At 50.1% G+C, this 26284-nt stretch overlaps 1 protein-coding gene across 1 annotated transcript in view; it reads left to right on the top strand.

Moving 5' to 3' along the window:
• The window catches only part of LOC143818323 (uncharacterized), a 33094-nt gene extending 7339 nt beyond the window's left edge, over positions 1-25755 (top strand). Inside the window, exon 2 of the mRNA XM_077299669.1 lies at positions 25460-25755. The gene's annotated coding sequence lies outside the window, so the exon portion shown is untranslated. The remainder of the gene's footprint in view (positions 1-25459) is intronic.
• Positions 25756-26284: the final 529 nt, after the last annotated feature.

Here is a 26284-nt window from a genome sequence, read left to right on the forward strand (position 1 = left end):
GGTCCGTCGGTCTGCGATGTCCTCCTCCTCCTCCAGTCAGTCGGTCTGCTCTGTCCTCCTTTGGTCCGTCGCTCTGCGATCCCCTCCTTCGGTCCATCGGTCTGCGACCTCCTCCTCTGCTCCGTCGGTCTGCTAGCTCTTCTGGCTCCGGTCTGTGATGTCCTCCTCCTCCTCTGGTCTGTCGGTTTGCTAGCTCCTCCGCTCTGTCAGTCTGCTACCTCCTCCTCTTCCGCTCCATTGGTCTGCTACCTCCTCCTGCTCCAGTCCGTCGGACTGCGATGTCCTGCTCCTCCTCTGGTCCATCGGTCTTTCCTGTCCTCCTCCTCCTACGGTCCATCGGTCTGCGACCTCCTCCTCTGGTCCATTGATCTGCGACCTCCTCCATTGTTCCTTCAGTCTGCGACCTCCTTCTGCTGTCCGTCGGTCTACGACCTCCTCCTGCGGTTCGTCGGTCTGCGACTTCCATCTGTCTTTCGGTCTCTGACCTCCTCCTCCTTCTGCAGTCCGTCGGTCTGCGATATCCTCCTCCCGTCCGTCGGGCTGCGATGACCTCCTCCTACGCTCCATCGGTCTGCGAGCTTCTCCTCCTCCTCTGGTCAGTCAGTCTGTGATGTCCTTCTCCTCTGGTCTGTCGGTCTGCGATGTACTCCTCCTCAGCTTTGTCGGTCTGTGATGTCCTCCTCCTCCTGTCTGTCGATCCACTACCCCCCTCCTCTTGCATCAGTTGGCGATCTCATTCTCTGGTCCGTCGGTTTGCTACCTCCTCCGGTTTGTGGCTCTGCGACCTCCTCCTTCTACAGCCTGTTGCTCTGCGACCTGCTCTGGGCTATCGCTCTGCATCCTCCTCCTCTGCCCTGACAGTCTGCTACCTCCTCCTCCGCTTCAACGATCTGTGGTGTCCTCTTCCTCCTCCAGTCCGTCGCTTTGCAACCTCTTCCTTTTGCGGTCCGTCGGCCTGCAACCTCCTCCTCTTGTTCGTCGGTCTGCGATCTCTTCTTCTGGTTCGTCGGTCAGCGATCTCCTTCTTCGGTTCGTCGGTCTGCGTTCTCTTCCTCCTCCAGTCCATCGGTCTCCTTTCTCCTCCTCCTCCGGTCCGTCGGTCTTCGTTCTCCTGTGATTCATCAGTCTGCGTTGTCCACCTCCTTCTGCTCTTCGTCAGTTAGAGATCTCGACCTCCTCCTCTTGTGCATTGGTCTGTGACCTCTTCCTCCTGTCCATCAGTCTGCTACCTCCTCTGTCAGTCTACGATCTCCTCCTCCAGTTCGTGGGTCTGCGACCTCCTCCATCTGTCTTAAGGTCTGTGACCTCCTCCTCCTTCTGCGGTCCGTCGGTCTGCAATCTCCTCTTCCGGTACGTCAGTCGGCGATGCTCTCCCAGTCCGTCTGTCTGTGATGTCCTCCTCCGGTCCGTCGGTCTGTGAAGTCATCCTCCTGCGCTCCGTCGGTCTGCGATGTACTTCTCCGCTTTGTTGGTCTGCGATGTCATCGTCGTCCTGCTCCTCCTGTCCATCGATCTGCTACCTCCTCCTCCTTCTGCAGTCCGTCGGTTTTCGATCTCGACCTCCTTCTCCTGTCCGTCGGTCTGCTACCTCCTCCGGTTTCTGGTTCTGCGACCTCCTCCTTCTGCCGCCCATCACGTTGCAACCTGCTCTGGGGTATCACTTTGCATCCTCATCCTCCTCCGCCCCGATCGTCTGCTACCTCCTCCTCTCCATCAGTTTGCGATGTTTTCCTCCTTCGCTTCATCGATCTGTGATGTCCTCTTCCTCCTCCAGTCCGTCGCTATGCAACCTCTTCCTTTTGCGGTCCGTCGGCCTGCAACCTCCTCCTCTTGTTCGTCGGTCTGCGATCTCTTCTTCTGGTTCGTCGGTCAGCGATCTCCTTCTTCGGTTCGTCGGTCTGCGTTCTCTTCCTCCTCCAGTCCATCGGTCTCCGTTCTCCTCCTCCTCCGGTCCGTCGGTCTTTGTTCTCCTGTGATTCATCGGTCTGCGTTGTCCTCCTCCTTCTGCGCTCCGTCAGTTAGAGATCTCGACCTCCTCCTCTTGTGCATTGGTCTGTGACCTCTTCCTCCTGTCCGTCAGTCTGCTACCTCCTCTGTCAGTCTACGACCTCCTCCTCCAGTTCATGGGTCTGCGACCTCCTCCATCTGTCTTAAGGTCTGCGACCTCCTCCTCCTTCTGCTGTCCGTCGGTCTGCAATCTCCTCTTCCGGTACGTCAGTCGGCGATGCTCTCCCAGTTCGTCTGTCTGTGATGTCCTCCTCCGGTCCGTCGGTCTGCGAAGTCGTCCTCCTCCGCTCCATCGGTCTGCGATGTACTCCTCCGCTTTGTTGGTCTGCGATGTCATCGTCGTCCTGCTCCTCCTGTCCATCGATCTGCTACCTCCTTCTGCAGTCCATCGGTTGTCGATCTCGACCTCCTTCTCCTGTCCGTCGGTCTGCTACCTCCTCCGGTTTCTGGTTCTGCGACCTCCTCCTTCTGCCGCCCGTCACGCTGCGACCTGCTCTGGGGTATCACTTTGCATCCTCATCCTCCTCCGCCCTGATCGTCTGCTACCTCCTCCACTCCATCAGTTTACGATGTTTTCCTCCTCTGGTCCATTGGTCTGCAATATCCTCTTCCTCCTCCGGTCTGTCGCTCTGCGAGCTACTCCTTTTGCGGTCTTTCGGCCTGCGATCTCCTCCTCTGGTTCGTCGGTCAGTGGTCTCCTTCTTCGGTTTGTTGGTCTGCGTTCTCCTCCTCCTCCAGTCCATAGTTCTCCGTTCTCCTCTTCCTCCGGTCCGTTGGTCTGCGATGTTCTCCTCCTTCTGCGGTCCGTCAGTTAGAGATCTTGACCTCCTCCTCCTGTCCATTGGTCTGTGACCTCCTCCTCCTGTCCGTTGGTCTGCTACCTCCTCCATTGATTTTCATACTTCCTCCTCATCCGCTCCTCCTCCAGCCTGTCGGTCTGCAACCTCCTCCACCAGTCCGTCGCTCTGTGACCTCCGCCTCAAGTCAGTCGATCTGCGACCTCCACTGGTTCCATCACTCTGCGACCTTGCCTCTGGTCCATCATCCTCCTCCAGTTCGTCGGTCTGCGTTCTCCTCCTCCGGTCCGCCGATCTGCGATGTCCTCCCCCAGTCTGTCAGTCTGCGTTGTCCTCCTCCTTTGCTCCATCGGGCAGCTACCTCCTGCTCCGGTCCGTCGGTCTGCAATGTCCTCCTCCTCCGCTCTTTTGGTCTTCTAGCTCCTCCGATCCGTCGGACTGCTACCTCCTCCTCCGTCGGTCTGTTGTTCTGCAATGTCCTCCTCCTCCAGTCCGTTGGTCTGCAATGTCCTCCGGTCCGTCAGTCTGCGCTTTCCTCCCCCAGTCCGCCAGTCTGCGTTGACCTCCTCCTTTGCTCCATCGGTCAGCTACCTCCTCCTGCTCTGGTCCGTCGGTCTGCAATGTCCTCCTCCTCCGCTCTGTTGGTCAGCTAGCTCCTCCGATCCGTCGGACTGCTACCTCCTCCTCCCTCGGTCCGTTTTTCTGCAATGTCCTCCTCCCTCTCCAGTCCGTCGGTCTGCAATGTCCTCCTCCGGTCCGTCGGTGTGCGACCTCCTCCGCTCCGTCGGTCTGCTAGCTCTTCCTGCTCAGGTCCATCGGTCTGCGATGTCATCCTCCTCCTCCAGTCCGTCGGTCTTTTCTGTCCTCCTCCGGTCCTTTGCTTTGCGACCTCCTCCGGTCCGTTGGTCTGCCACCTCCTCCATCGGTCCTTCGGTCTGCGACCTCCTCCTGCTGTCCGTCGGTCTACGACCTCCTCCTCCTGCTGTACATCGGTCTACGACCTCCTCCTCCGGTTCATCGGTCTGCGACCTCCTCCATCTGTCTTTCGGTCTCTGACCTCCTCCTTCTGCGGTCTATCGGTCTGCAATCTCCTCCTCCTGCGATCCGTTGGTCTGCGATGTCCTCCTCCGGTCCGTCGGTCTGCGATGTCGTTCTCCTCCTCCGCTCAGTCGGTCTGCGATGTCCTTCTCCTCCTCTGGTCCATCGGACTGCGATGTCCTTCTCCTCCTCTGGTCCATCGGTCTCCGCTCTCCTTCTCCAGTCCATTGGTTTGCGACCTCCTTTGGTCCGTCGGTCAGCGATGTCGCCCTCCTCCTCCCTTTCCATCGGTCTGGGATGTCCTCCTCCTCCAGTCCGTTAGTCTGCAATGCCCTCCTCCGGTCCGTCGGTCTGCGATCTCCTCCTCCTTCAGTCCGTTGGTCTGCAATGTCGTCTTCCTCCTCCGCTCAGTCGGTCTGCGAAGTCCTCCTCTCTCCGGTCCATCGCTCTGCAACCTCCTTCTGCGATCTGTCAGTCTCCGACCTCCTCCCCTGGTCCGTCAGTCTGCGATCTCCTCCTCCGGTTCGTAGGTCTGCGTTCTCCTCCTCCGGTCCGTCGGTCTGCGTTCTCCTTCTCTGGTCCGTCGGTCTGCGATGTCCTCCTCCGGTCTGCCCGTCTGCCATGTCCTCCTCATCCGTCGGTCTACTACCTCATTCTGCTCCGGTCCGTTGTTCTGCGATGTCCTTCTCCTCTTCTGGTCTGTCAGTCTGCAATGTTCTCCTCCTCCTTCGCTCCGTCGGTCTGCTACCTCCTCCTGCTCTGGTTCGTCTGTCTGTGACGTCTTCCTCCTCCCCTCCGTCGGTCTGCTAGCTCCTCCGATCCGTCGGTCTGCTACCTCCTCTTGCTCCATCTGTCTACTACCTCCTCCTGCTTCGGTCAGTTGTTCTTCGATGTCCTTCTCTTCTGGTCCATCGTTCTGCGATGTTCTCCTCCTCCAGTCCGTCGGTCTGTGCTGTCCTCCTCCGGTCCGTCTGTCTGCTAGCTTCTCCTGCTCCGGTCTGCAATGTCCTCTTCCTCCGGTCCATTGGTCTGCGATGTATTCCTCCTCTTCCTCTCCGTCAGTCTGCTAGCTCCTCCGCTCCGTCGGTCTGCTACATCCTCCTGCTCCGGTCTGTCGGTCTGCAATGTCCTCCTCCGATCTGTCGGTCTGCGAGGTCCTCCTCCTCCTCCAGTTCGTCGGTCTGCAATGTCCTCCGGTCCATCGGTCTGTGATCTCCTCCTCCTGCAGTCCGTCGGTCTGCGATGTTTTCCTCCAGTCCATCGGGCTGCAATGTCCTCCTCCTACGCTCCATCGGTCGGCGAGATCCTCCTCCTCCTCTGCTCCGTCGGTCTGTGATGTCTTTCTCCTCTGGTCTCTCGGTCTGCGATGTACTCCTCCTCAGCTTTGTCGGTCTGTGATTTCCTCCTCCTCCTTCTGTCTGTCAATCTGCTACCCCCCTCCTCCTGCAGTCCATCGGTTGACGATCTCAACCTTGTTCTCTGGTCCGGCGGTTTGCTACCTCCTCCGGTTTGTGGCTCTGCGACCTCCTCCTTCTGTGGCCCGTTGCTCTGCAACCTGCTCTGGGCTATCGCTCTGCATCCTCCTCCTCCGCCCTGATCGTCTGCTACCTCCTCCTCTGGTCCATTGGTCTGCAATATTCTCTTCCTCTTCCGGTCCGTCGCTCTGCGACCTACTCCTTTTGTGGTCTGTCGGCCTGTGATCTCCTCCTGTAGTTCGTCGGTCAGTGATCTCCTTCTTCGGTGCGTCGGTCTGCGTTCTCCTCCTCCTCCAGTCCATCGTTCTCCTCCGGTCCATCGGTCTGCGTTCTCCTGTCCGTCGGTCTGCTATCTCCTCCTCCGGTCCATCAGTGCGCATTCTCCTCCTCCTCCGGTCCGGTCTGCGTTCTCCTCCTCCGGTCCGCCGATCTGCGATGTCCTCCCCCAGTCCGTCAGTCTGCGTTGTCCTCCTCCTTTGCTCAGTCGGTCAGCTACCTCCTCCTGCTCCGGTCCGTCGGTCTGCAATGTCCTCCTATCTGTCGGTCTGCTAGCTCCTTCGATCCGTCGGACTGCTACCTCCTAATCCGTCGGTCTGCTACCTCCTCCTCTGTCGGTCCATTGTTCTGCAATGTCCTCCTCCAGTTCGTCTGTCTGCAACCTTCTCTGCTCCGTCGGTCTGCTAGCTCTTCCTGCTGCGGTCCGTTGGTCTGCGTTCTCCTCCTCCTCCGGTCGGTCTGCGTTCTCCTCCTCCCTCTGCCGATCTGCGATGTCCTCCCCCAGTCCGTCTGTCTGCGTTGTCCTCCTCCTTTGCTCAGTCGCTCAGCTACCTCCTCCTTCTCCGGTCCGTCTGCAATTTCCTCCTCCGCTCTGTCGGACTGCTAGCTCCTTCGATCTGTCGGACTGCTACCTCCTAATCCATCGGTCCGTTGTTCTGCAATGTCCTCCTCCAGTCCGTCGGTCTGAAATGTCCTCCTCCGGTCCGTCAGTCTGCGATGTCCTTCTCCAGTTCGTCGGTCTGGGCTGTCCTCCTCCGGTCCATCGATGTGCGACCTCCTCCGCTCAGTCGGTCTGCTAGCTCTTCCTGCTCCGGTCCGTTGGTCTGCGATGTCCTCCTCCTCCTCCGATCCATCGGTCTGCGATATCCTCCTCCTCCTCAGTCCGTCGGTCTTTTCTGTCCTCCTTCGGTCTGTTGCTTTGCAACCTACTCCGGTCCTTTGGTCTACGACCTCCTCCTCCTGCTAACCGTCGGTCTACGACCTCCTCCTCCGGTTCACCGTCGGTCTACGACCTCCTCCTCCGGTTCATCGGTCTACGACCTCCTCCTCCGGTTCATCGGTCTGCATCCTCCTCCATCTGTCTTTCGGTCTCTGACCTCCTCCTCCTTCTACGGTCTATCAGTCTGCGATCTTCTCCTCCTGCGATCCGTCGGGCTGCGATGTCCTCCTCCGGTCCGTCGGTCTGCGATGTCGTCCTCTTCCTCTGCTCCGTCGGTCTGCGATGTCCTTCTCCTCCTCTGGTCCATCGGACTGCGATATCCTTCTCCTGGTCTTTCGGTCTGCGATGTCCTCCCCCTACTCCAGTCTGTCGGTTTGCGATGTCCTCCTCCTCCTCTGGTCCATCGGACTGCGATATCCTTCTCCTGGTCTTTCGGTCTGCGATGTCCTCCCCCTCCTCCAGTCCGTCGGTCTGCGATGTCCTTCTCCTCTGGTCCATCGGTCTGCGATCTCCTCCCCCTACTCCAGTCTGTCGGTTTGCGATGTCCTCCTCCTCCTCTGGTCCATCGGACTGCGATATCCTTCTCCTGGTCTTTCGGTCTGCGATGTCCTCCCCCTCCTCCAGTCCGTCGGTCTGCGATGTCCTTCTCCTCTGGTCCATCGGTCTGCGATCTCCTCCTCTCCATCAGTCTGCGATCTCCTTTGGTCCGTCGGTCAGCGATGTCGTCCTCCTCCTCCCTTTCCATCGGTCTGGGATGTCATCCTCCTCCTCCCTTCCCATAGGTCTGGGATGTCCTCCTCCTCCAGTCCATCAGTCTGAAATGCTCTCCTCCAGTCCGTCGGTCTGCGATCTCCTCCTCCTCCGGTCCGTTGGTCTGCAATATCGTCCTCCTCCTCCTCCGCTCAGTCGGTCTGCGAAGTCCTCCTCTCTCCGGTCTGTCTCTCTGCAACCTCCTCCGATCCGTCGCTCTGCAACCTCCTTCTGCGGTCTGTCAGTCTCCGACCTCCTCCTCTGGTCCGTCGGTCTGCGATCCCCTTCTCTGGTTCGTCGGTCTGCGATCCCCTCCTCTGGTTCGTCGGTCTGCGATCTCCTCCTCCAGTTCGTCGGTCTGCGTTCTCCTCCGGTTCATCGGTCTGCGATCTCCTCCTCCTCCGGTCCGTCAGTCTGCTATGTCCTCCTCCGTTCCGTCGGTCTGCTAGCTCCTCTTGCTCCGGTCCATCAGTCTGCGATGTCCTCCTACTACTCTGGTCCGTCGATCTACGATGTGTTTCTCCTCTGCTCCGTCAGTCTGCTACCTCCTCTTGCTCCGTCGGGCTGCTACCTCCTCCTACTTCGGTCCGTCGGTCTGCGATGTCATCCTCCAGGCCGTCGGTCTGCAAAGTCCTCCTCCTTCTCCGGTCAGTCGATCTGCGATGTCCTCTTCCTCCTCCAGTCCATCGGTCCGCTATCCTCCTCCTCCGGTCTGTTGGTCAGCGACCTCCTCCAGTCTGTTGCTTTGCCATCTACTCCTCCTCCGATCCATTGGTCTGCGACCTCCTCCATTGGTCCTTTGGTCTGCGACCTCCTTCTGCGGTCCATCGGTCTGCGATCTCCTCCTCCGGTCCGTTGGTCTGCAAAGCCATCCTCTAGTCCGTCTGTCTGCAATGTCCTCCTTCTTCGGTCCGTCAGTCTCCGATGTCCTCCTCCTCCACTCCGTCGGTCTGAGATGTCCTCCTCTTACGGTCCAACGGTCTGCGATGTCCTGCTTCTCCGTTCGGTTTGTCTGCGATCTCCTCCTCCTCCGGTCCGTCTGTCAGCGATGTACTCCTCCTTCGCTTTGTCGGTCTGCGATGTCCTCTTCCTCCTCCTGTCCGTTGATGTGCTGCCTCCTCCTCATTCTGCAGTCTGTCGGTTGGCGATCTCGACCGCCTTCTACGGTCTATCGGTCTGCTACCTCCTCCGGTTTGTGGCTCTGTGACCTCCTCCTTCTGCGGCACGTCGCTCTGCGACCTGCTCTGGGCTATCGCTCTGCTACCTCCTCCTCCTCCGCTCCATCAGTTTGTGATGTTTTCATCCTCCTGCGGTCCATTGGTCTGCGATGTCCTCTTCCTCCTCCGGTCCGTTGGTCTGCGACCTCCTCCTTCTGCGGTCCATTGGCCTGCATCCTTCTCCTCTTGTTTGTCGGTCTGCATTCTCCTCCTCCGGTTCATCTATCAGTCCGCGTTCTCCTCCTCCTCCGGTCCATCGGTCTGCGTTCTCTTCCGGTCCATCGGTCTGCGATGTCCTCCTCCTTCTGTGGTCCGTCAGTTATCGATCTCGACTTCCTCCTCCTGTCTGTTGGTCTACTACCTCCTCTGTCGGTCTCCTCCTCATCCGCTCATCCTCCGGTCTGCGACCTCCTCCACCGGTCCGTTGCTCTGCGTTCTCCTCCTCCGGTCCGTCGGTCTGCGTTCTCCTTCTCTGGTCCGTCGGTCTGAGTTCTCATCCGGTCCGTCAGTCTATTACCTCCTTCTGCTCCGGTCCATTGTTCTGCGATGTCCTTCTCTTCTGGTCTGTCGGTCTGCGATGTTCTCCTCCTCCTTCGCTCCGTAGGTCTGCTACCTCCTCCTGCTCCAGTTCGTCGGTCTGCGACATCTTCCTCCTCCGCTCTGTCGGTCTGCTAGCTCCTCCGATCCGTCGGTCTGCTACCTCCTCTTGCTCCATCGGTCTACTACCTCCTCCTGCTCCGGTCAGTTCTGCGATGTCCTTCTCCTCTTCTGGTCCGTCGTTCTGTGATGTTCTCCTCCTCCAGTCCGTCGGTCTGTGCTGTCCTCCTCCGTTACGTCTGTCTGCTAGCTCCTCCTGCTCCGGTCTGCGCTGTCCTCTTCCTCCGGTCCGTTGGTCTGCGATGTGTTCCTCCTCTTCCTCTCCGTCGGTCTGCTACATCCTGCTTCTCCGGTCTGCGATGTCCTCCTCCTCCTCCGATCTGTCGGTCTGCGAGGTCCTCCTCCACCTCCTCCAGTTCGTCAGTCTGCAATGTCCTCCTCCGGTCTGTCGGTCTGCGATGTCCTCCTCTTCCTCCAGTTTGTCTGTCTGAGCTATCCTCCTCCTCCTCAGGTCCGTCGGTCCGCAACCTCCTCCTCCTCCTGTCCGTTGCTTTGCGACCTCCTCCTCCGGTTCGTTGGTCTGCGACCTCCTGCGATCTTTCTTTTAGTCTGCGACTTCCTCCTTCTGCGGTCCGTCGGTCTGCGATCGCCTCCTGCGGTCCGTTGGTTTTGCGATGCCGTCCTCCAGTCCGTCGGGCTGCAATGTCCTCCGGTCGTCGGTCTGCGGTTTCATCCTCCTCCTCGTCGGTCTGCAATGTCCTCCTCCAGTCTGTCGGTCTGCGATGTCCTCCTCTTCCTCCAATCCGTCGGTCTGGTCTATCCTCTTCCTCCTCAGGTCCGTCGGTCCGCAACCTCCTCCGGTCCGTTGCTTTGCGACCTCCTCCATCTTTCTTTTGGTCTGCGACCTCCTTCTGTGATCCGTAGGTCTGCGATCTCCTCCTCCGGTCCATCGGTCTGCGATGTCATCCTCCTCCGCTCTGTCAGTCTGCGTGTCCTCCTCCCGTCCGTCGGTCTGCGATCTCCTTCTCCTCCGCCTGTACATCGGTCTGCGATCTCCTCCCCCGGTCCATTGGTCTGTGATCTTCTCCTCCTCCTCTCCGTCAGTCTGCGACCTCCTTTGGTCCATCGGTCAGCGATGTCGTCTTCCTCCAGTCCGTCGGTCTGCAATGCCCTCCTCCGGTCCGTCGGTCTGTGATCTTCTTCTCCTCCGGTCCGTTAATCTGCAATGTCGTCCTCCTCCGCTCCGGTGATCTGTGATATCCTCCTCATCCTCCTCCGGTCTATCACTCTGCAACATACTTTGGTCTGTCAGTCTGCAACCTACTCCTCCGGTCCGTCAGTCTGCGACAAACTCCTCCTCCGGTCCGTCGCTCTGCGACCTCCTCCTTCTTCGGTCCGTAGGTCTGCTACCTCCTCCTCTGGTCTGTCGGTCTGCCATCTCCTCCGATTCATAGGGCTGCCATCTCCTCCTCCGGTCCGTCGTGCTGCATTCTCCTCCTCCTGTCCATCCTTATGCATTCTCCTCCAGTCTGTCGTTCTGCATTCTCTTTCAGCGGTCTGTCGCTCTGCGACCTCCTCCTCCTTCTGCGGTCTGTCTGTTAGCGATCTCAACCTCTTCCTCCGGCCCATCGTTCTGCGATCTCCTCCTTCTGTCTGTCGGTCTGCTACCTCCTCCATTTTGTCGCTTTGCGACCTCCTCTTCCTTTTGCGGTCCATTGGTTATCGATCTCGACCTCCTTCTCCTGTCCGTCGGTCTGCAATTTCCTCCGACACTCCGTCGGTCTCCTACCTCCTCCGCTCCGTCGGTCTGCTACCTCCTCCTCATCCGCTCTGTCGGTCTGCTACCTCCTCCTCCTCTGCTTTGTCGGTCTGCTACATCCACCTCCTCTGGTCCGTTGCTCTGCGACCTCCTCCTCCTTCTGCTGTCCATTGGTCTGCGATCTCGACCTCCTCCTACAGTCTGTTGGTCTGTAATCTCGACCTCCTCCTTCAGTCTGTCAGTCTGCTAGCTTCTCTGATCTGTTGCTCTGCAACCTTCTCCTACGGTCCTTCGCTCTGCGATCTCCTCCTGTCTGTCACTCTGTGACCTCTTCCGGTCCGTCGGTCATGGATCTCCTCTGGTCCATCGGTCATCGATCTTCTCCTCCGGGTCTTCGGTCAGCGATCTCCTCCTCCTAAGGTCCGACGAGCTGCTACCCCCCCCCCCCGGTCCGTCGCTCTATTCCTTCCTCCTCCTTCTGTGGTCTGTGGGTTAGTGATATCCTCCTCCTGTCTATCGCTTAGACCTCCTCCTCCTGCGGTCCGTCGGTCCACGACCTTCTCCTCCGTCGGCCCGCGATCTCCTCCTCTTGCCCGTGACCTCCTCATCCTCTCCCGTCGGTCTGCGACCTTATTCTCCTCTTGTCCGTCAGTCTGCGACCTCCTCCTCTTGCCCGTGACCTTCTTGTCCTCCCCTGTTGGTCTGCGACCTCCTCCTCCTGTTGCCTGTCGGTCTGCGACCTCCTCCTCTTGCCCGTGACCTCCTTGTCCTCCCCCGTCCGTCTGTGGCCTCCTTCTCCTCTTGCCAGTGAATCCCTCCTCTGCAGAATCAGACAGACAGTCTAAATGAATGCATAGATATTTTGATATATAGAAAATTTTAACCTCTTAGTGACAGAGCCAATTTAGTACGTAATGACCAAGCCAATTTTTACAATTGTGACCACTGTCACTTTATAAGGTTATAAGCTCTGGAACTCTTCAACGGATCCCACTAATTCTAAGATTCTTTTTTTTTTTTCGTGACATATTGTACTTCATGTTAGCGGTAAAATTTCTTCGATATAACTTGCGTTTATTTATGAAAAAAACAGAAATTTGGCAAAAATTGTGAACATTTTGCAATTTTCAAACTTAATTTTTGTACTCTTAAATCAGAGAGGGGTGTCACACAAAATAGTTAATAAATAACATTTCCCACATGTCAACATTACATCAGCAATATTTTGGAAACATTTTTTATTTTGTTAGGACGTTATAAGGGTTAAAAAAAAAAAAAAAGTTGACCAGCGATTTCTCATTTTTCCAACAAAATTTACAAAACCATTTTTGTTTAGGGATCACCTCACATTTGAAGTGAGTTTGGGGGGTCAATATAAGAAAAATACCCAAAAGTGGCACTATTCTAAATACTGCACCCCTCAAGATGCGTAAAACAACATTATAATAATAATAATAATAATACTTTTTTATTTATATAGCGGCAAAATTTTCCGCAGCACTTTACAATTAAGCGGAGACATGTACAGACAATAAATTCAATACAAGTTAAGACAATTTAACCAGTGACATTACGAGTGAGGTCCCTGCTCGCAAGCTTACAATTCAAGTTTATTAACCCTTCAGGTGCTTAACAAAAACTAAAGCAATGTGGAATGAAAAAATGAACATTTTACTTTTTTCACAAAAAAATTACTTTCGAACCAATTTTTTTTCATTTTCACAAGGGTATCAGGAGAAAATAAACCACAATATTTGTTGTGCAATTTCTCCTGAGTACGCCGATACCCCGTATGTGAAGGAAAGCCACTATTTGGGCGCATGGCAGGGCTCAGAAGGGAGGGAGCACCGTTTGACTTTTTAAACGCAAAATTGGCTGGAATCAATGGTGGGCGCAGTGAGGAAACGGGGGGGGGGGGGGGGGAGGCAGGCGCCTCAGTCTCCTAGCCGAAGCCGCATGAACCAGGGATCGTCGCCCCCTAATGCCCGCTCTCCCGATAAACGTGGGCATAATGCTACTCAGATAACAGGGTGAAGGTAAAACAGTGTGGCAATGCTTTATTGAACTACAAAACAGGCAGGTAATATGTAGAACAGTCCCAGCACAGTACCCAAGATGGTGCACATTATAGAGTCTCACCCTTCCGCTGGCGACCCGGGATAATGGTAAATGTTACGTCAGAGTGCCTAGGGTAGCTACCCCACCTGTAGTACACACACATAGAGGAGGCAACGACAAGCGTAGGGAGATGACAGTCCATACGAAGTCCAAAGCCAGTTGATACGAGAGTCACCACCTGGCTTATCCGAACATCTCCATGGAGCCAGGTGACCAGCAGGTCCCAAACCTGGCTTTCTCTAAACATATCCATGTTTCAGCGATGGTCAATGGAGCAGATCAGTATCCTTCCAACTGGACCTGAAAACCCCTAGGTTGTTTCCTATAGAATCATAGAACCGTGTCCCTCGTGATGGTGCCATGATAGATTGGCTGCAGTCCTGTCTCTCGTCCGTTGGGTGTTTTGCAGAATCTCCGGCTGTCTCTCTCTGTCTCTGAGTCTCTTTATACAGGGGCATATCACCTGTCTCTGGATTTACTTAGTGTCTCTCAGTCCACCCCCACAGACAAGGAGAAGAATGGCGACGACCAAGTTGCCTTGTTTGACTATGTAATCTATTTGCACAGATCTTCCTCCTATGTCCCAAAAATCAACAACTATCTAGGTTAGACAATGCATATCAGCAGACCTCACTTTTCACAAGGATAAAAACACACTATGTTATATCGCACATCAGCTTACAAGTCAATATTCCAGGCTTACACAAACATAAGTCTGTTTTCTTGACCCACGAAAAATCAATATTTACATCCAAAATCCAACATGCAGATAAAAAGTCAATTCTTCTTGGTTTGCTAAACATAGTCATATGGGTAAGATATAATCTGGTTTCTTCACAGGCGCCATGTCGCGTTTGGAGACCCCCTGCTGTACCTAAACAGTGGAAACCCCCCAATTCAACTCCAACCCTAATCCCAACACACCCCTAACCCTAATTTCAACTTTAACCGTAACCCTAACACACCCTTAACCATAATCTCAACCTTTTCCGTAATCCCAACCATAACCACAACCATAACCCTAACCACTACTGTGCTTAGGAATAAGTACCCTTAACTGCCGCTGTTAAAAGGCGTATCTGCGGTCGTTAAGAGGTTAATGTCTACTTGCTAGTTGCTAGTAAAAAAAATAAATATAAAAATTAAGCTAAAAAACACACTTTTTAAAAAAATGACAGATGCTGACTGTGGTCACACCAGTTTTGTCGGGCGCATTCTGTCTGAGCGAACTCTGATCTTAACATTACACAAATCATTTCTGGCTTCCATTTAATTGACCATTCATCCCCTCGGGGTGATGAGTTGCCATATTACAGCTTAGCTTCTTTGGAGACTGTCTTGTTTTACAATAGAGTTTAATAATACAGTATATTGCATACTTTTTGAAACAACATATTAATGTTTCAATTGCTTCCATTTTTTTCCTTAAATGTAAATAGAAATGTATGTCAAAAGAAACTCTGTTTGGCATCATTGCACGCATAATTCGTCCAACTAAAAAATAAGTTCAAAATATGTATCCCACACAGTTATGATGTACAATAACAAATTATATTGTGGTACCGTGTTAGCCAGAAAAATCGAAGTAAATGCTTCTATGCCAAAAAATGACAAAAGTATTCTAGGAGTGATCATTTTTCTGGCTAGCTAATAATGGTATGTTTGCAAGCTCCTTCTTCAGGCCGTTTAACAAATGAATGATTCATTAGCTGGGTAGAAAGGCAAAATGAGAAATTGAAAGTACACAGTGCTATATAATATGATGATTGCAATATATTGAGAGGATACAAATTTTCATGTGAGTGCTTCAAGTCGTAAAAAGTGTGTGTACTAAATATATACATACAGTGGGGGAAATAAGTATTTGATCCCTTGCTGATTTTGTAAGTTTGCCCACTAACAAAGATATGAACAGTCTATAATTTTAAGGGTAGGTTAATTTTAACATTGAGAGATAGAATATCAAAAATTAAATCCAGAAAATCACATCGTATAAATTATATAAATTTATTTGCATTTTGCCGTGAGAAATAAGTATTTGATCCCTCACCAACCATTAAGAGTTCTGGCTCCTACAGACCAGTTAGATGCTCTTAATCAACTTGTTACCTGCATTAAAGACAGCTGTCTTACATAGTCACCTTTATAAAAGACTCCTGTCCACAAATTCAATTAATCAGTCAGATTCTAACCTCTACAATATGGGCAAGACCAAAGAGCTTCCTAAGGATGTCAGGGACAAAATGGTAGACCTGCACAAAGCTGGAATGGGCTACAAAACCATAAGTAAGATGCTGGGTGAGAAGGAGACAACTGTAATGCAGTAGTAAGAAAATGGAATAAATACAAAATGACTGTCAATCAACATCGATCTGGGGCACCATGCAAAATCTCAAATTATGGGGTATCCTTGATCATGAGAAAGGTGAGATCACCCTAAAAATACAAGGGGAGGAACTTGTTAGTGATCTCAAGGCAGCTGGGACAACAGTCACCAAGAAAACCATTGGTAACACATTACGCCGTAAAGGTTTAAAATCCTGCAGTACCCGCAAGGCCCCCATGCCCAAGTAGGCACATATGCAGGGACGTCTGAAGTTTGCCAATGAACACCTGGATGATTCTGTGAGAGATTGGGAGAAGGTGCTGCGGTCAGATGAGACAAAAATTGAGATCTTTGGCATTAACTCAACTTGCCGTGTTTGGAGGAAGAGAAATGCTGCCTATGACCCAAAGAACGCCATCCCCACTGTCAAGCATGGAGGTGGAAACATTATATTTTGGGGTGTTTCTTTGTTAATGGCACAGGACTACTTCACCGCATAAATGGAGAATGGATGGAGCCATGTACCGTAAAATCCTGAGTGTCAACCTCCGCCAGGACATTAAAAATGAGTGGTGGCTGGGTGTTATGGTTCTCAATGGCAAGAGAACATAGCCCAGCAAACATAAGAACTAGCTCTTGGAAGGATGGAAACTAAACTGACCATGAACTAAACCTGCCGCACAACTAACAGTAGCCGGGTAGCGTAGCCTGCGTTTTATCCCTAGACGCCCAGCGCCGGCCGGAGGACTAACTAATCCTGGCAGAGGAAAATATAGTCCTGGCTCACCTCTAGAGAAATTTCCCCGAAAGGCAGACAGGCCCCCACAAATATTGGCGGTGATTTTAGATGAAATGACAAACGTAGTATGAAAATAGGTTTAGCAAAATTGAGGTCCGCTTACTAGATAGCAGGAAGACAGAAAGGTCACTTTCATGGTCAGCTGAAAACCCTATCAAAATACCATCCTGAAATTACTTTAAGACTCTAGAATTAACTCATAACATCAGAGTGGCAATTTCAGATCACAAGAGCTTTCCAGACACAGAAACGAAACTACAGCTGTGAACTGGAACAAAATGCAAAAACAAACAAGGACTAAGTCCAACTTAGCTGGGAGTTGTCTAGCAGCAGGAACATGCACAGAAAGGCTTCTGATTACAATGTTGACCGGCATGGAAGTGACAGAGGAGCAAGGTTAAATAGCGACTCCCACATCCTGATGGAAACAGGTGAACAGAGAGGATGATGCACACCAGTTCAATTCCACCAGTGGCCACCGGGGGAGCCCAAAATCCAATTTCACAACAGTACCCCCCCCTCAAGGAGGGGGCACCGAACCCTCACCAGAACCACCAGGGCGATCAGGATGAGCCCTATGAAAGGCACGGACCAAATCGGAGGCATGAACATCAGAGGCAGTCACCCAAGAATTATCCTCCTGACCGTATCCCTTCCATTTGACCAGATACTGGAGTTTCCGTCTGGAAACACGGGAGTCCAAGATTTTTTCCACAACGTACTCCAACTCGCCCTCAACCAACACCGGAGCAGGAGGCTCAACGGAAGGCACAACTGGTACCTCATACCTGCGCAATAATGACCGATGAAAAACATTATGAATAGAAAAAGATGCAGGGAGGTCCAAACGGAAGGACACAGGGTTAAGAATCTCCAATATCTTGTACGGGCCGATGAACCGAGGCTTAAACTTGGGAGAAGAAACCCTCATAGGGACAAAACGAGAAGACAACCACACCAAGTCCCCAACACAAAGCCGAGGACCAACCCGACGCCGGCGGTTGGCAAAAAGCTGAGTCTTCTCCTGGGACAACTTCAAATTGTCCACTACCTGCCCCCAAATCTGATGCAACCTCTCCACCACAGCATCCACTCCAGGACAATCCGAAGATTCCACCTGACCAGAAGAAAATCGAGGATGAAACCCCGAATTACAGAAAAAGGGAGACACCAAGGTGGCAGAGCTGGCCCGATTATTGAGGGCAAACTCCGCTAAAGGCAAAAAAGCAACCCAATCATCCTGATCTGCAGACACAAAACACCTCAAATATGTCTCCAAGGTCTGATTCGTCCGCTCGGTCTGGCCATTAGTCTGAGGATGGAAAGCAGACGAGAAAGACAAATCTATGCCCATCCTAGCACAGAATGCTCGCCAAAATCTAGACACGAATTGGGTACCTCTGTCAGAAACGATATTCTCCGGAATACCATGCAAACGGACCACATTTTGAAAAAACAGAGGAACCAACTCGGAAGAAGAAGGCAACTTAGGCAGGGGAACCAAATGTACCATCTTAGAGAAACGATCACACACCACCCAGATGACAGACATCTTCTGAGAAACAGGAAGATCCGAAATAAAATCCATCGAGATGTGCGTCCAGGGCCTCTTCGGGATAGGCAAGGGCAACAACAATCCACTAGCCCGAGAACAACAAGGCTTGGCCCGAGCACAAACGTCACAAGACTGCACGAAGCCTCGCACATCTCGAGACAGGGAAGGCCACCAGAAGGACCTTGCCACCAAATCCCTGGTACCAAAGATTCCAGGATGACCTGCCAACGCAGAAGAATGAACCTCAGAAATGACTTTACTGGTCCAATCATCAGGAACAAACAGTCTACCAGGTGGGCAACGATCAGGTCTATCCGCCTGAAACTCCTGCAAGGCCCGCCGCAGGTCTGGAGAAACGGCAGACAATATCACTCCATCCTTAAGGATACCTGTAGGTTCAGAATTACCAGGGGAGTCAGGCTCAAAACTCCTAGAAAGGGCATCCGCCTTAACATTCTTAGAACCCGGCAGGTAGGACACCACAAAATTAAACCGAGAGAAAAACAACGACCAGCGCGCCTGTCTAGGATTCAGGCGTCTGGCGGACTCAAGATAAATTAGATTTTTGTGGTCAGTCAATACCACCACCTGATGTCTAGCCCCCTCAAGCCAATGACGCCACTCCTCAAAAGCCCACTTCATGGCCAAAAGCTCCCGATTCCCAACATCATAATTCCGCTCGGCGGGCGAAAATTTACGCGAGAAAAAAGCACAAGGTCTCATCACGGAGCAATCGGAACTTCTCTGCGACAAAACCGCCCCAGCTCCGATTTCAGAAGCGTCGACCTCAACCTGAAAAGGAAGAGCAACATCAGGCTGACGCAACACAGGGGCGGAAGAAAAGCGGCGCTTAAGCTCCCGAAAGGCCTCCACAGCAGCAGGGGACCAATCAGCAACATCAGCACCCTTCTTAGTCAAATCAGTCAATGGTTTAACAACATCAGAAAAACCAGCAATAAATCGACGATAAAAGTTAGCAAAGCCCAAAAATTTCTGAAGACTCTTAAGAGAAGAGGGTTGCGTCCAATCACAAATAGCCTGAACCTTGACAGGATCCATCTCGATGGAAGAGGGGGAAAAAATATATCCCAAAAAGGAAATCTTTTGAACCCCAAAAACGCACTTAGAACCCTTCACACACAAGGAATTAGACCGCAAAACCTGAAAAACCCTCCTGACCTGCTGGACATGAGAGTCCCAGTCATCCGAAAAAATCAAAATATCATCCAGATACACAATCATAAATTTATCCAAATAATCACGGAAAATGTCATGCATAAAGGACTGAAAGACTGAAGGGGCATTTGAAAGACCAAAAGGCATCACCAAATACTCAAAGTGGCCCTCGGGCGTATTAAATGCGGTTTTCCACTCATCCCCCTGCTTAATTCGCACCAAATTATACGCCCCACGAAGATCTATCTTAGAGAACCACTTGGCCTCCTTTATGCGAGCAAACAAATCAGTCAGCAGTGGCAACGGATATTGATATTTAACCGTGATTTTATTCAAAAGCCGATAATCAATGCACGGCCTCAAAGAGCCATCTTTCTTAGCCACAAAGAAAAAACCGGCTCCTAAGGGAGATGACGAAGGACGAATATGTCCCTTTTCCAAGGACTCCTTTATATATTCTCGCATAGCAGCATGTTCAGGCACAGACAGATTAAATAAACGACCCTTAGGGTATTTACTACCCGGAATCAAATCTATGGCACAATCGCACTCCCGGTGCGGAGGTAATGAACCAAGCTTAGGTTCTTCAAAAACGTCACGATATTCAGTCAAGAATTCAGGAATCTCAGAGGGAATAGATGATGAAATGGAAACCACAGGTACGTCCCCATGCGTCCCCTTACATCCCCAGCTTAACACAGACATAGCTTTCCAGTCAAGGACTGGGTTATGAGATTGCAGCTGTGGAGATCAGACTGAACCGGGGAATCCATTTTGTCTTCTTCCTGAGAAATCTGGTATACAACAAGAAATATTTCTGCAAACTTGACATTTTCTTTGTTTTGTTAGTAATCACGCGCACATTCCTCCTTGATATTGTAGCTTTTTATCTACATGCCAAATAATTGTAACTTTTTCACTAGAATAAGATTTGCTTTGTAAGTGATTGTGAAATATGAGCGCTTGTGCGCATGTCTGTAAAATGTCTAAACTTTTTATCTATATAAAGAAGGGGGAGCGCCCAGTGAGGAGAGGCGCGGGCTCCAGGGCTATCCCTGTCTATGAACACACAACCTTTGTGCTGCGTGTTATTTATTTGGATCCCATCCAGGAAGCCAGGGACGGAGAAGGACTCAACATTTCTTGCCGCCCGAACAGGGACCCGAGGCGAGAGTATCTGCTCGAGATTCACCTGCGGATACGGACAACGGAGATCTGGGATAATGGACGGCAAATGAACTGAAAAACCTGGCCAGGTAAGAGACATTATTAGTTCTCTTTTATCTGCCCTGTATTATCCGGAAGATCTCTACGAGCCGTGTCACGCTGGGTTAGTCTAGTAGTGAGTAGATACCTATAAAACTCGGGTTACCATATTGTATAGATTTATGAGTCTTGTCCCTGGCAGTGTGTGAACAGTGTGAAGGTTGTGGCATGTTGTGAAAGAAGAGCAAAAGTACGTAGAAAATAAGCCAAAATATTTGGGACACAAGCCTTATACACGAAAGTCAGCCTAACTGGGTCATGTGGTTGCGTCCTTTCGGGGAGACCTCCGCCCATGCTTGACTCTCTCTAAGTGCTTGAAACCCTTTATTTCTGGATAAGGTTTGATAGAATGAGCCCAGGACGCGGTTTCATGAGCCTGGGACAAGTATGCTAACTGAGACTGAGAGTTTTGTGATCTGTATGGTGATGCTGAGTCTGTTTGCGTGCATAATAGCACTTAAGTACGTCCTGCATATTAGAAGAAACGGAGCAGACGAGCCTTTCAATATTTTAGCTCCCTAGGAGAGAAGGCAACGAGACGCCACCAACAGAGGAAGTGGTTGTCCAAACGTCACCTAGGGTAGTCATAGCTAATATTGAAAAGAAAAATTGGAAATAAACAGACAAAAACCGTCTTAGGACAAGTGGAAGCAGCAGATATCATACAGGAAAGATGTGGAAAGACAGTCAGAAAGCAGATTAGAAGGGTAAGAGAAAAATTGGGAATTTCAGAAGCACTTATGTTCAGCACAGAATGGGAAAGAGTAAATAAAGAAAGAGGAGGAATAGTTAAAGATAATGGGTGGGAAGATATTGTGCACTGCATGATAAAAGTCTCAAAAACAGCAAGAGAAGAAAATTGGAGATATGATCCAGACACTTTCAAATGGTCTATAGGAAGGAAAGGATGTATTCCACCATCTTACCTAGATCCAAATGCCCAATCATTTGTACCATCTGGAGGAGTAGAGGGAGGAAAACAATTTCCAGCCTTGTATCCCAATCTTGGTGGGGTAGGAGGATGGGTATGTTCACACTGTGGACAACAAAATCCAGATTGGAGGAATGATTGCCTAGCCTGTGGTGCGCCTAGACATGGCACTGTACTTGCTCCTGTTAGGGTAGTACCAAGACCTTTTAGGGAAACAAATGCTGACGGGGTAATGGGAACTAGGTATCATCAAACTCGGCAATATTTCCCTTGGTCCCCTGCTGAAGGTATGTCTCTCTTGCATAACGCGCCAGACCCCACCCAGTTTCCAGTCAGATTTGCACAATATATACAGCAAATTATGCAGACTCACGCAGGAGTCTGGGCGGATGGAGAGGAATTATGTAGAATGAAAATGACTCCTGGTCTCTTCCAGGAATTACTGGCATATCTACAGGGACATAGGCCACAGGCAGGACAAGTGGGACAGGCAGGACAAGTAGGACAAGCAGGAGAAGGTGCCCTACAAACGGTAGAATCAGGCAATCAGTTTGTAGACCACTTAATAATTTTCATGAGGCAGAAACAGAGGCAGAGAGGAACAACGGGAGTGGTGGCTCAGAAACCTGGTCAATCAGTAGATGAGTATTATCTAGGGGTAGAAAATAGCTTTAGAGATGAAGGAATAGATCTGACCACTCCAGGAATGATGAGGTTAATTACAAAAACCTTCATAGATGGATTGTCTCCAAAAGTGAAGGAGAAACTTAAGGCCGCAACTCCTGATTGGAGAACCTTGGAAGACCCACACTTGGCTAGGCAAAAAGCCGTAGGGATAGAGTTGGATTTAAGAGAAAATCATAAGCCTGTCAGAATAGCGCAAGCAAACACAACAGGAGGGAGAGCAAGACACAATTTTCCTTGTCATTACTGCAAAAAGCCAGGTCATTTCCAAAAAGAGTGCAGGAAAAAGTTGGCAGATATAAAGTCAGGAAAATTTGTTCCCAGAAATAACCCTCCCCAAATGGACAACCAGCAGAAATCTACCATCGTAGATGGTCCCATACCAGATTCAGATTGACTCGATGTGTTACAAACCTCCCTACCAGCTAGAAGACCTATGATACAGGTGAATGTAGGGGGGAGAGAGATTCCATTTTTGATAGATACAGGTGCAACTTCCTCAATTTTGAATCAAGATTTTCTTCCGAATCCGGAAGATATTTCACAACAAACAACTTTTGCTGAGGGTTATGATGGGGTAATTCGAACACTGCCATATACTGTGCCCCTAGAGGTCTCATTAGGACCTAAATGTTTTGCATCCAGATTTTTGTATGCCAGAGGTGCCCCAACATGTTTGTTAGGAACTGATGTCCTAAAGAAATTAGAAGCTAACATCAATTTTAGGGAAGATGGCACAGTTATGCTGACTATCCCTGATGATGCAGAAACATTAGAACAATATGTCAGAATTCAGGCTTTTGAGGATTATACTGAAGAAAAAGAGTACACCACAGATCTAGACCTCTCAATGGTCCCAGAAACACTGTGGGCACAGGGAGATACTGATGTAGGACTATTGCATATAGCTCCTGTAAAACTATCTGTGCAACCAGGAACTGTTCTCCCACAGCTCAGACAATACCCTGTGAGTGCCCAGCAGGAACTAGCAATTACAAAACAGATAGAGGAATACAGAGAGAAAGGAGTTTTGGTAGAGATACAATCACCTGCTAACACTCCTCTGTATCCAGTCAAGAAGAGAACTCTTGATAAGAGTTCTATGCCCAAATATCGTATGGTACATGATCTAAGAGAAATAAACAAAGTTCTAGATCCAATCACCCCAGTTGTACCCAATCCTCATACGTTACTATCACAGATACCAGCCAGTTCTCATGTATTTACTGTAATAGATCTTTCAAATGCATTTTTCTCGGTTCCTTTACACCAAGATAGTTGGCATTTGTTTGCATTTACATTTAAGGGCAAACAGTTGGCGTGGACACGCCTTCCACAGGGAATGATACACTCCCCTACTCTTTATTCAAATGCTCTACAAACAGTTCTTCAGAGGTTTGAACCTGAACCACAGGTAGTAATTTTGCAGTATGTGGATGACATACTACTTTGCTGCCCAGATCTAGAAACCGCAGAAAGGTCCACTGTAAGTTTACTATGTTTTCTAGAAAAAGAAGGGTGTAAAGTGAATAGACAAAAGCTACAAGTTTGTCAGACCAAAGTGGTCTTTCTAGGTCATTGCATTTCTCAAGGTAAAAAACATCTTACACCTCAAAGAACTGAAGCAATAAGACAGATGAATGAGCCTAAAAATCATAAACAGCTACGAGCATTTTTAGGAATAGTGTCTCATTGTAGACAATGGATTATACATGCCAGTCAACTAATGCAACCACTGTATGACTGTGTAAAAAGTGAACCTTATTTGTTGACAAAAGAAGGTCAGATTTCGTTCCAACAATTAAAAGATGCCCTTGTTTCAGCTCCAGCGTTAGGGCTACCAGACTACACAAAACCATTTCAGCTTATGGCTGCAGAAGTTGATTCCCATGCTACAGGAGTTCTTACCCAGAAGCTTGCAGGGAAACAAAGACCAATTGCATATCTTTCAGCAAGGTTAGATCCTGTAGCTAGAGCAGCGCCAACCTGTGTACGTGTAGTTGTTGCTGTCTCACTATTGTTGGACAAAGCATCAGAAATTGTCCTAGAGCATCCACTCACAGTTCAAACTACACATGATGTTTATGGGATATTAAACCAGGTCCAACCAAAATACATTTCCATGGCCAGACATTTGCGGCTACAGTGTTCTTTGCTACTCCCCTCTACTATCACATTTGCAAGGCTTCAGACTCTTAATTTAGCAACACTGCTACCTCTCGAGTCTGAAGGGGGGAATAAGGACACTGATCCACACGCAAATTTTTTCCCTACAGACACACATGATTGTACAGAGCTCATTTTACAAGAAACGGTAGGCTTACCCAATGTATCCGAAACACCACTTCAAAATCCAGATTTAGAGCTGTTTATAGATGGTAGTAGATTTGCAGATGACACAGGTAACTTTCATACAGGGTATGCAGTTGTGTCAGAATCTGAAACTCTCAAAGCAGAACCACTTCCACCGAAACAGTCTGCACAAGAAGCAGAACTAACAGCATTGATTGAAGCGCTAAAAATAGATGAGAATCAGACAGCTAATATATACACTGATTCTAGGTATGCACATGGTATTGTGTTTGATTTTGGAGTAATCTGGAGAGCTAGAGGTTACATGACAGCGTCAGGACAACCTGTAAAACATGCTTCTCTGATCAAACAAATCTTAGAGGCTGCACAAGAAACAAAAGAAGTAGCAGTAATCAAGGTAGCTGCACATGTGAGACTCGACACTAGGGAATCTAGGGGAAATGATAGGGCTGACAAAGCAGCCAAAGCAGCAGCAGTTAAACCCTTACAACAGGTTCATACTGTAAACCCCACAGAAAATACTGAAGATAGACTGAGACAAGCACAGGAAGATGCAGGAGAAGAGGAGAGGGACAGGTGGAAAAAGGAAGGGGCAGAAGAACAAGCGGGAATTTGGAAGAAAGATGGACTAATATGTCTACCTAGAGCCTGGTACCCGATTGTAGTTGGTGGACTACACCACCCTACTCATGTGTCTGCAAATGCAATGACACTGCTGGCAAAGTCTGGTTGGCTCCAGGTTTTGGCAACTATGCAAGAGACTATTGTGCTGCATGCGCTATATGCCTGCCAAATAATCCCGGACAGACAACAAAGACCCCTATGAAACACCACGTCCGACCCCTCTACCCGTTTCAGCGGTTACAGATAGACTTTATCCAGCTGCCAAAAAGTAATGGGTATGAGTATGTGTTGGTGTGTGTGGACATGTTCTCAGGGTGGCCAGAGGCTTATCCAGTTCGGAAGACTTCAGCTAAAAACACTGCTGTAAAGCTAGTTGCCGAACTGGTGCCCCGTTACGGTCTCCCTGAAGTGATCGAGTCAGATAGGGGTACTCATTTCACTGGAGAAATATTTCAAAATGTACTGAAAATGTTGGGTGTTGAAAGTCAGTTACACACTCCGTATCATCCTCAAAGTTCCGGTAAGGTGGAACGCATGAATGGAACTTTAAAATTAAAAATACAGAAAGCCATGGCTGAAACAGGAAAGCCTTGGACAGAATGCCTTCCACTGGCCCTGTACTCAATACGCAATACCCCAAGGGGTAAGACTAAACTGTCTCCATATGAAATTTTGTTTGGCAGGACTGCCAATTTAGGATGTTATTTTCCACAGCAACTTGTATTAAATATTGAGTCATTGACTTCTTATGTGCAAAGTCTTCAGAAACAATTAACTAAGGTGCATGCACAAGTTTTTGCTTCCCTTCCAGATCCTGACAACACTGAAGGAAGTCACAAGTTGGAACCAGGTGATCAAGTCTATGTGAAAAGACACACCAGAAAGGCTCTTGAACCAAGATTTGACGGACCCTTTCAAGTCCTGTTGACAACACCTACATCAGTCAAGCTTGAAGGAAAGGCATCATGGATACATGCAAGCCATTGCAAAAGAGCAGTATAAAACTCATGATATTGATGTTAATAGTATTAACCACGACGAAGGCATGGGAAAGACTAAATTCTCTAACCCCTTTGAACAATAGATTCGTACAACATCATAGAAAATTAGTGCATGATTTGTTAAATAATATGCAATCTTTGGCAGATTGTTGGATCTGTACCCATTCACCAGTATCAGCCACAAGTATACCTTTTCTAGCAGTTCCCGTGTCAGTTGAAGAAATATTCGCTTGGCCTAATTGTTCAGACAACCTGGCCAACAACCAAACTGGTAATACTAGGCTGTGGAATACTACAATCGCCATACCAATTGTGGGATGGGTAGAATTTCCTTGGTGGCAGGGTAATCTCTCAGGGAGTAATACACATCTACAATATTTAGCATTCAGGGGAGGAAAATGGGTACCTAGAAATAAGACTAGATTAACTGATTTAGGACAGGTCCCCACAGAAAATCTACAGCTCAGTTTCAGTACAACCGTCCCTTCCTCTGATGCCTTCAAACCTGTAGTATTGGAAAGATACATACATAATAGAAAATGGGAACATTCTGAGTTGTTCCCCCAAGGTGATGCAAACAGTTGTACAAGTAAGCCAGGAAACCTGATTTGTAATGAATCCGATGAGTATGTCAA

Source organism: Ranitomeya variabilis, chromosome 3 (assembly GCF_051348905.1).
Source record: "Ranitomeya variabilis isolate aRanVar5 chromosome 3, aRanVar5.hap1, whole genome shotgun sequence".
Taxonomy (NCBI): Eukaryota; Metazoa; Chordata; class Amphibia; order Anura; family Dendrobatidae; genus Ranitomeya; species Ranitomeya variabilis.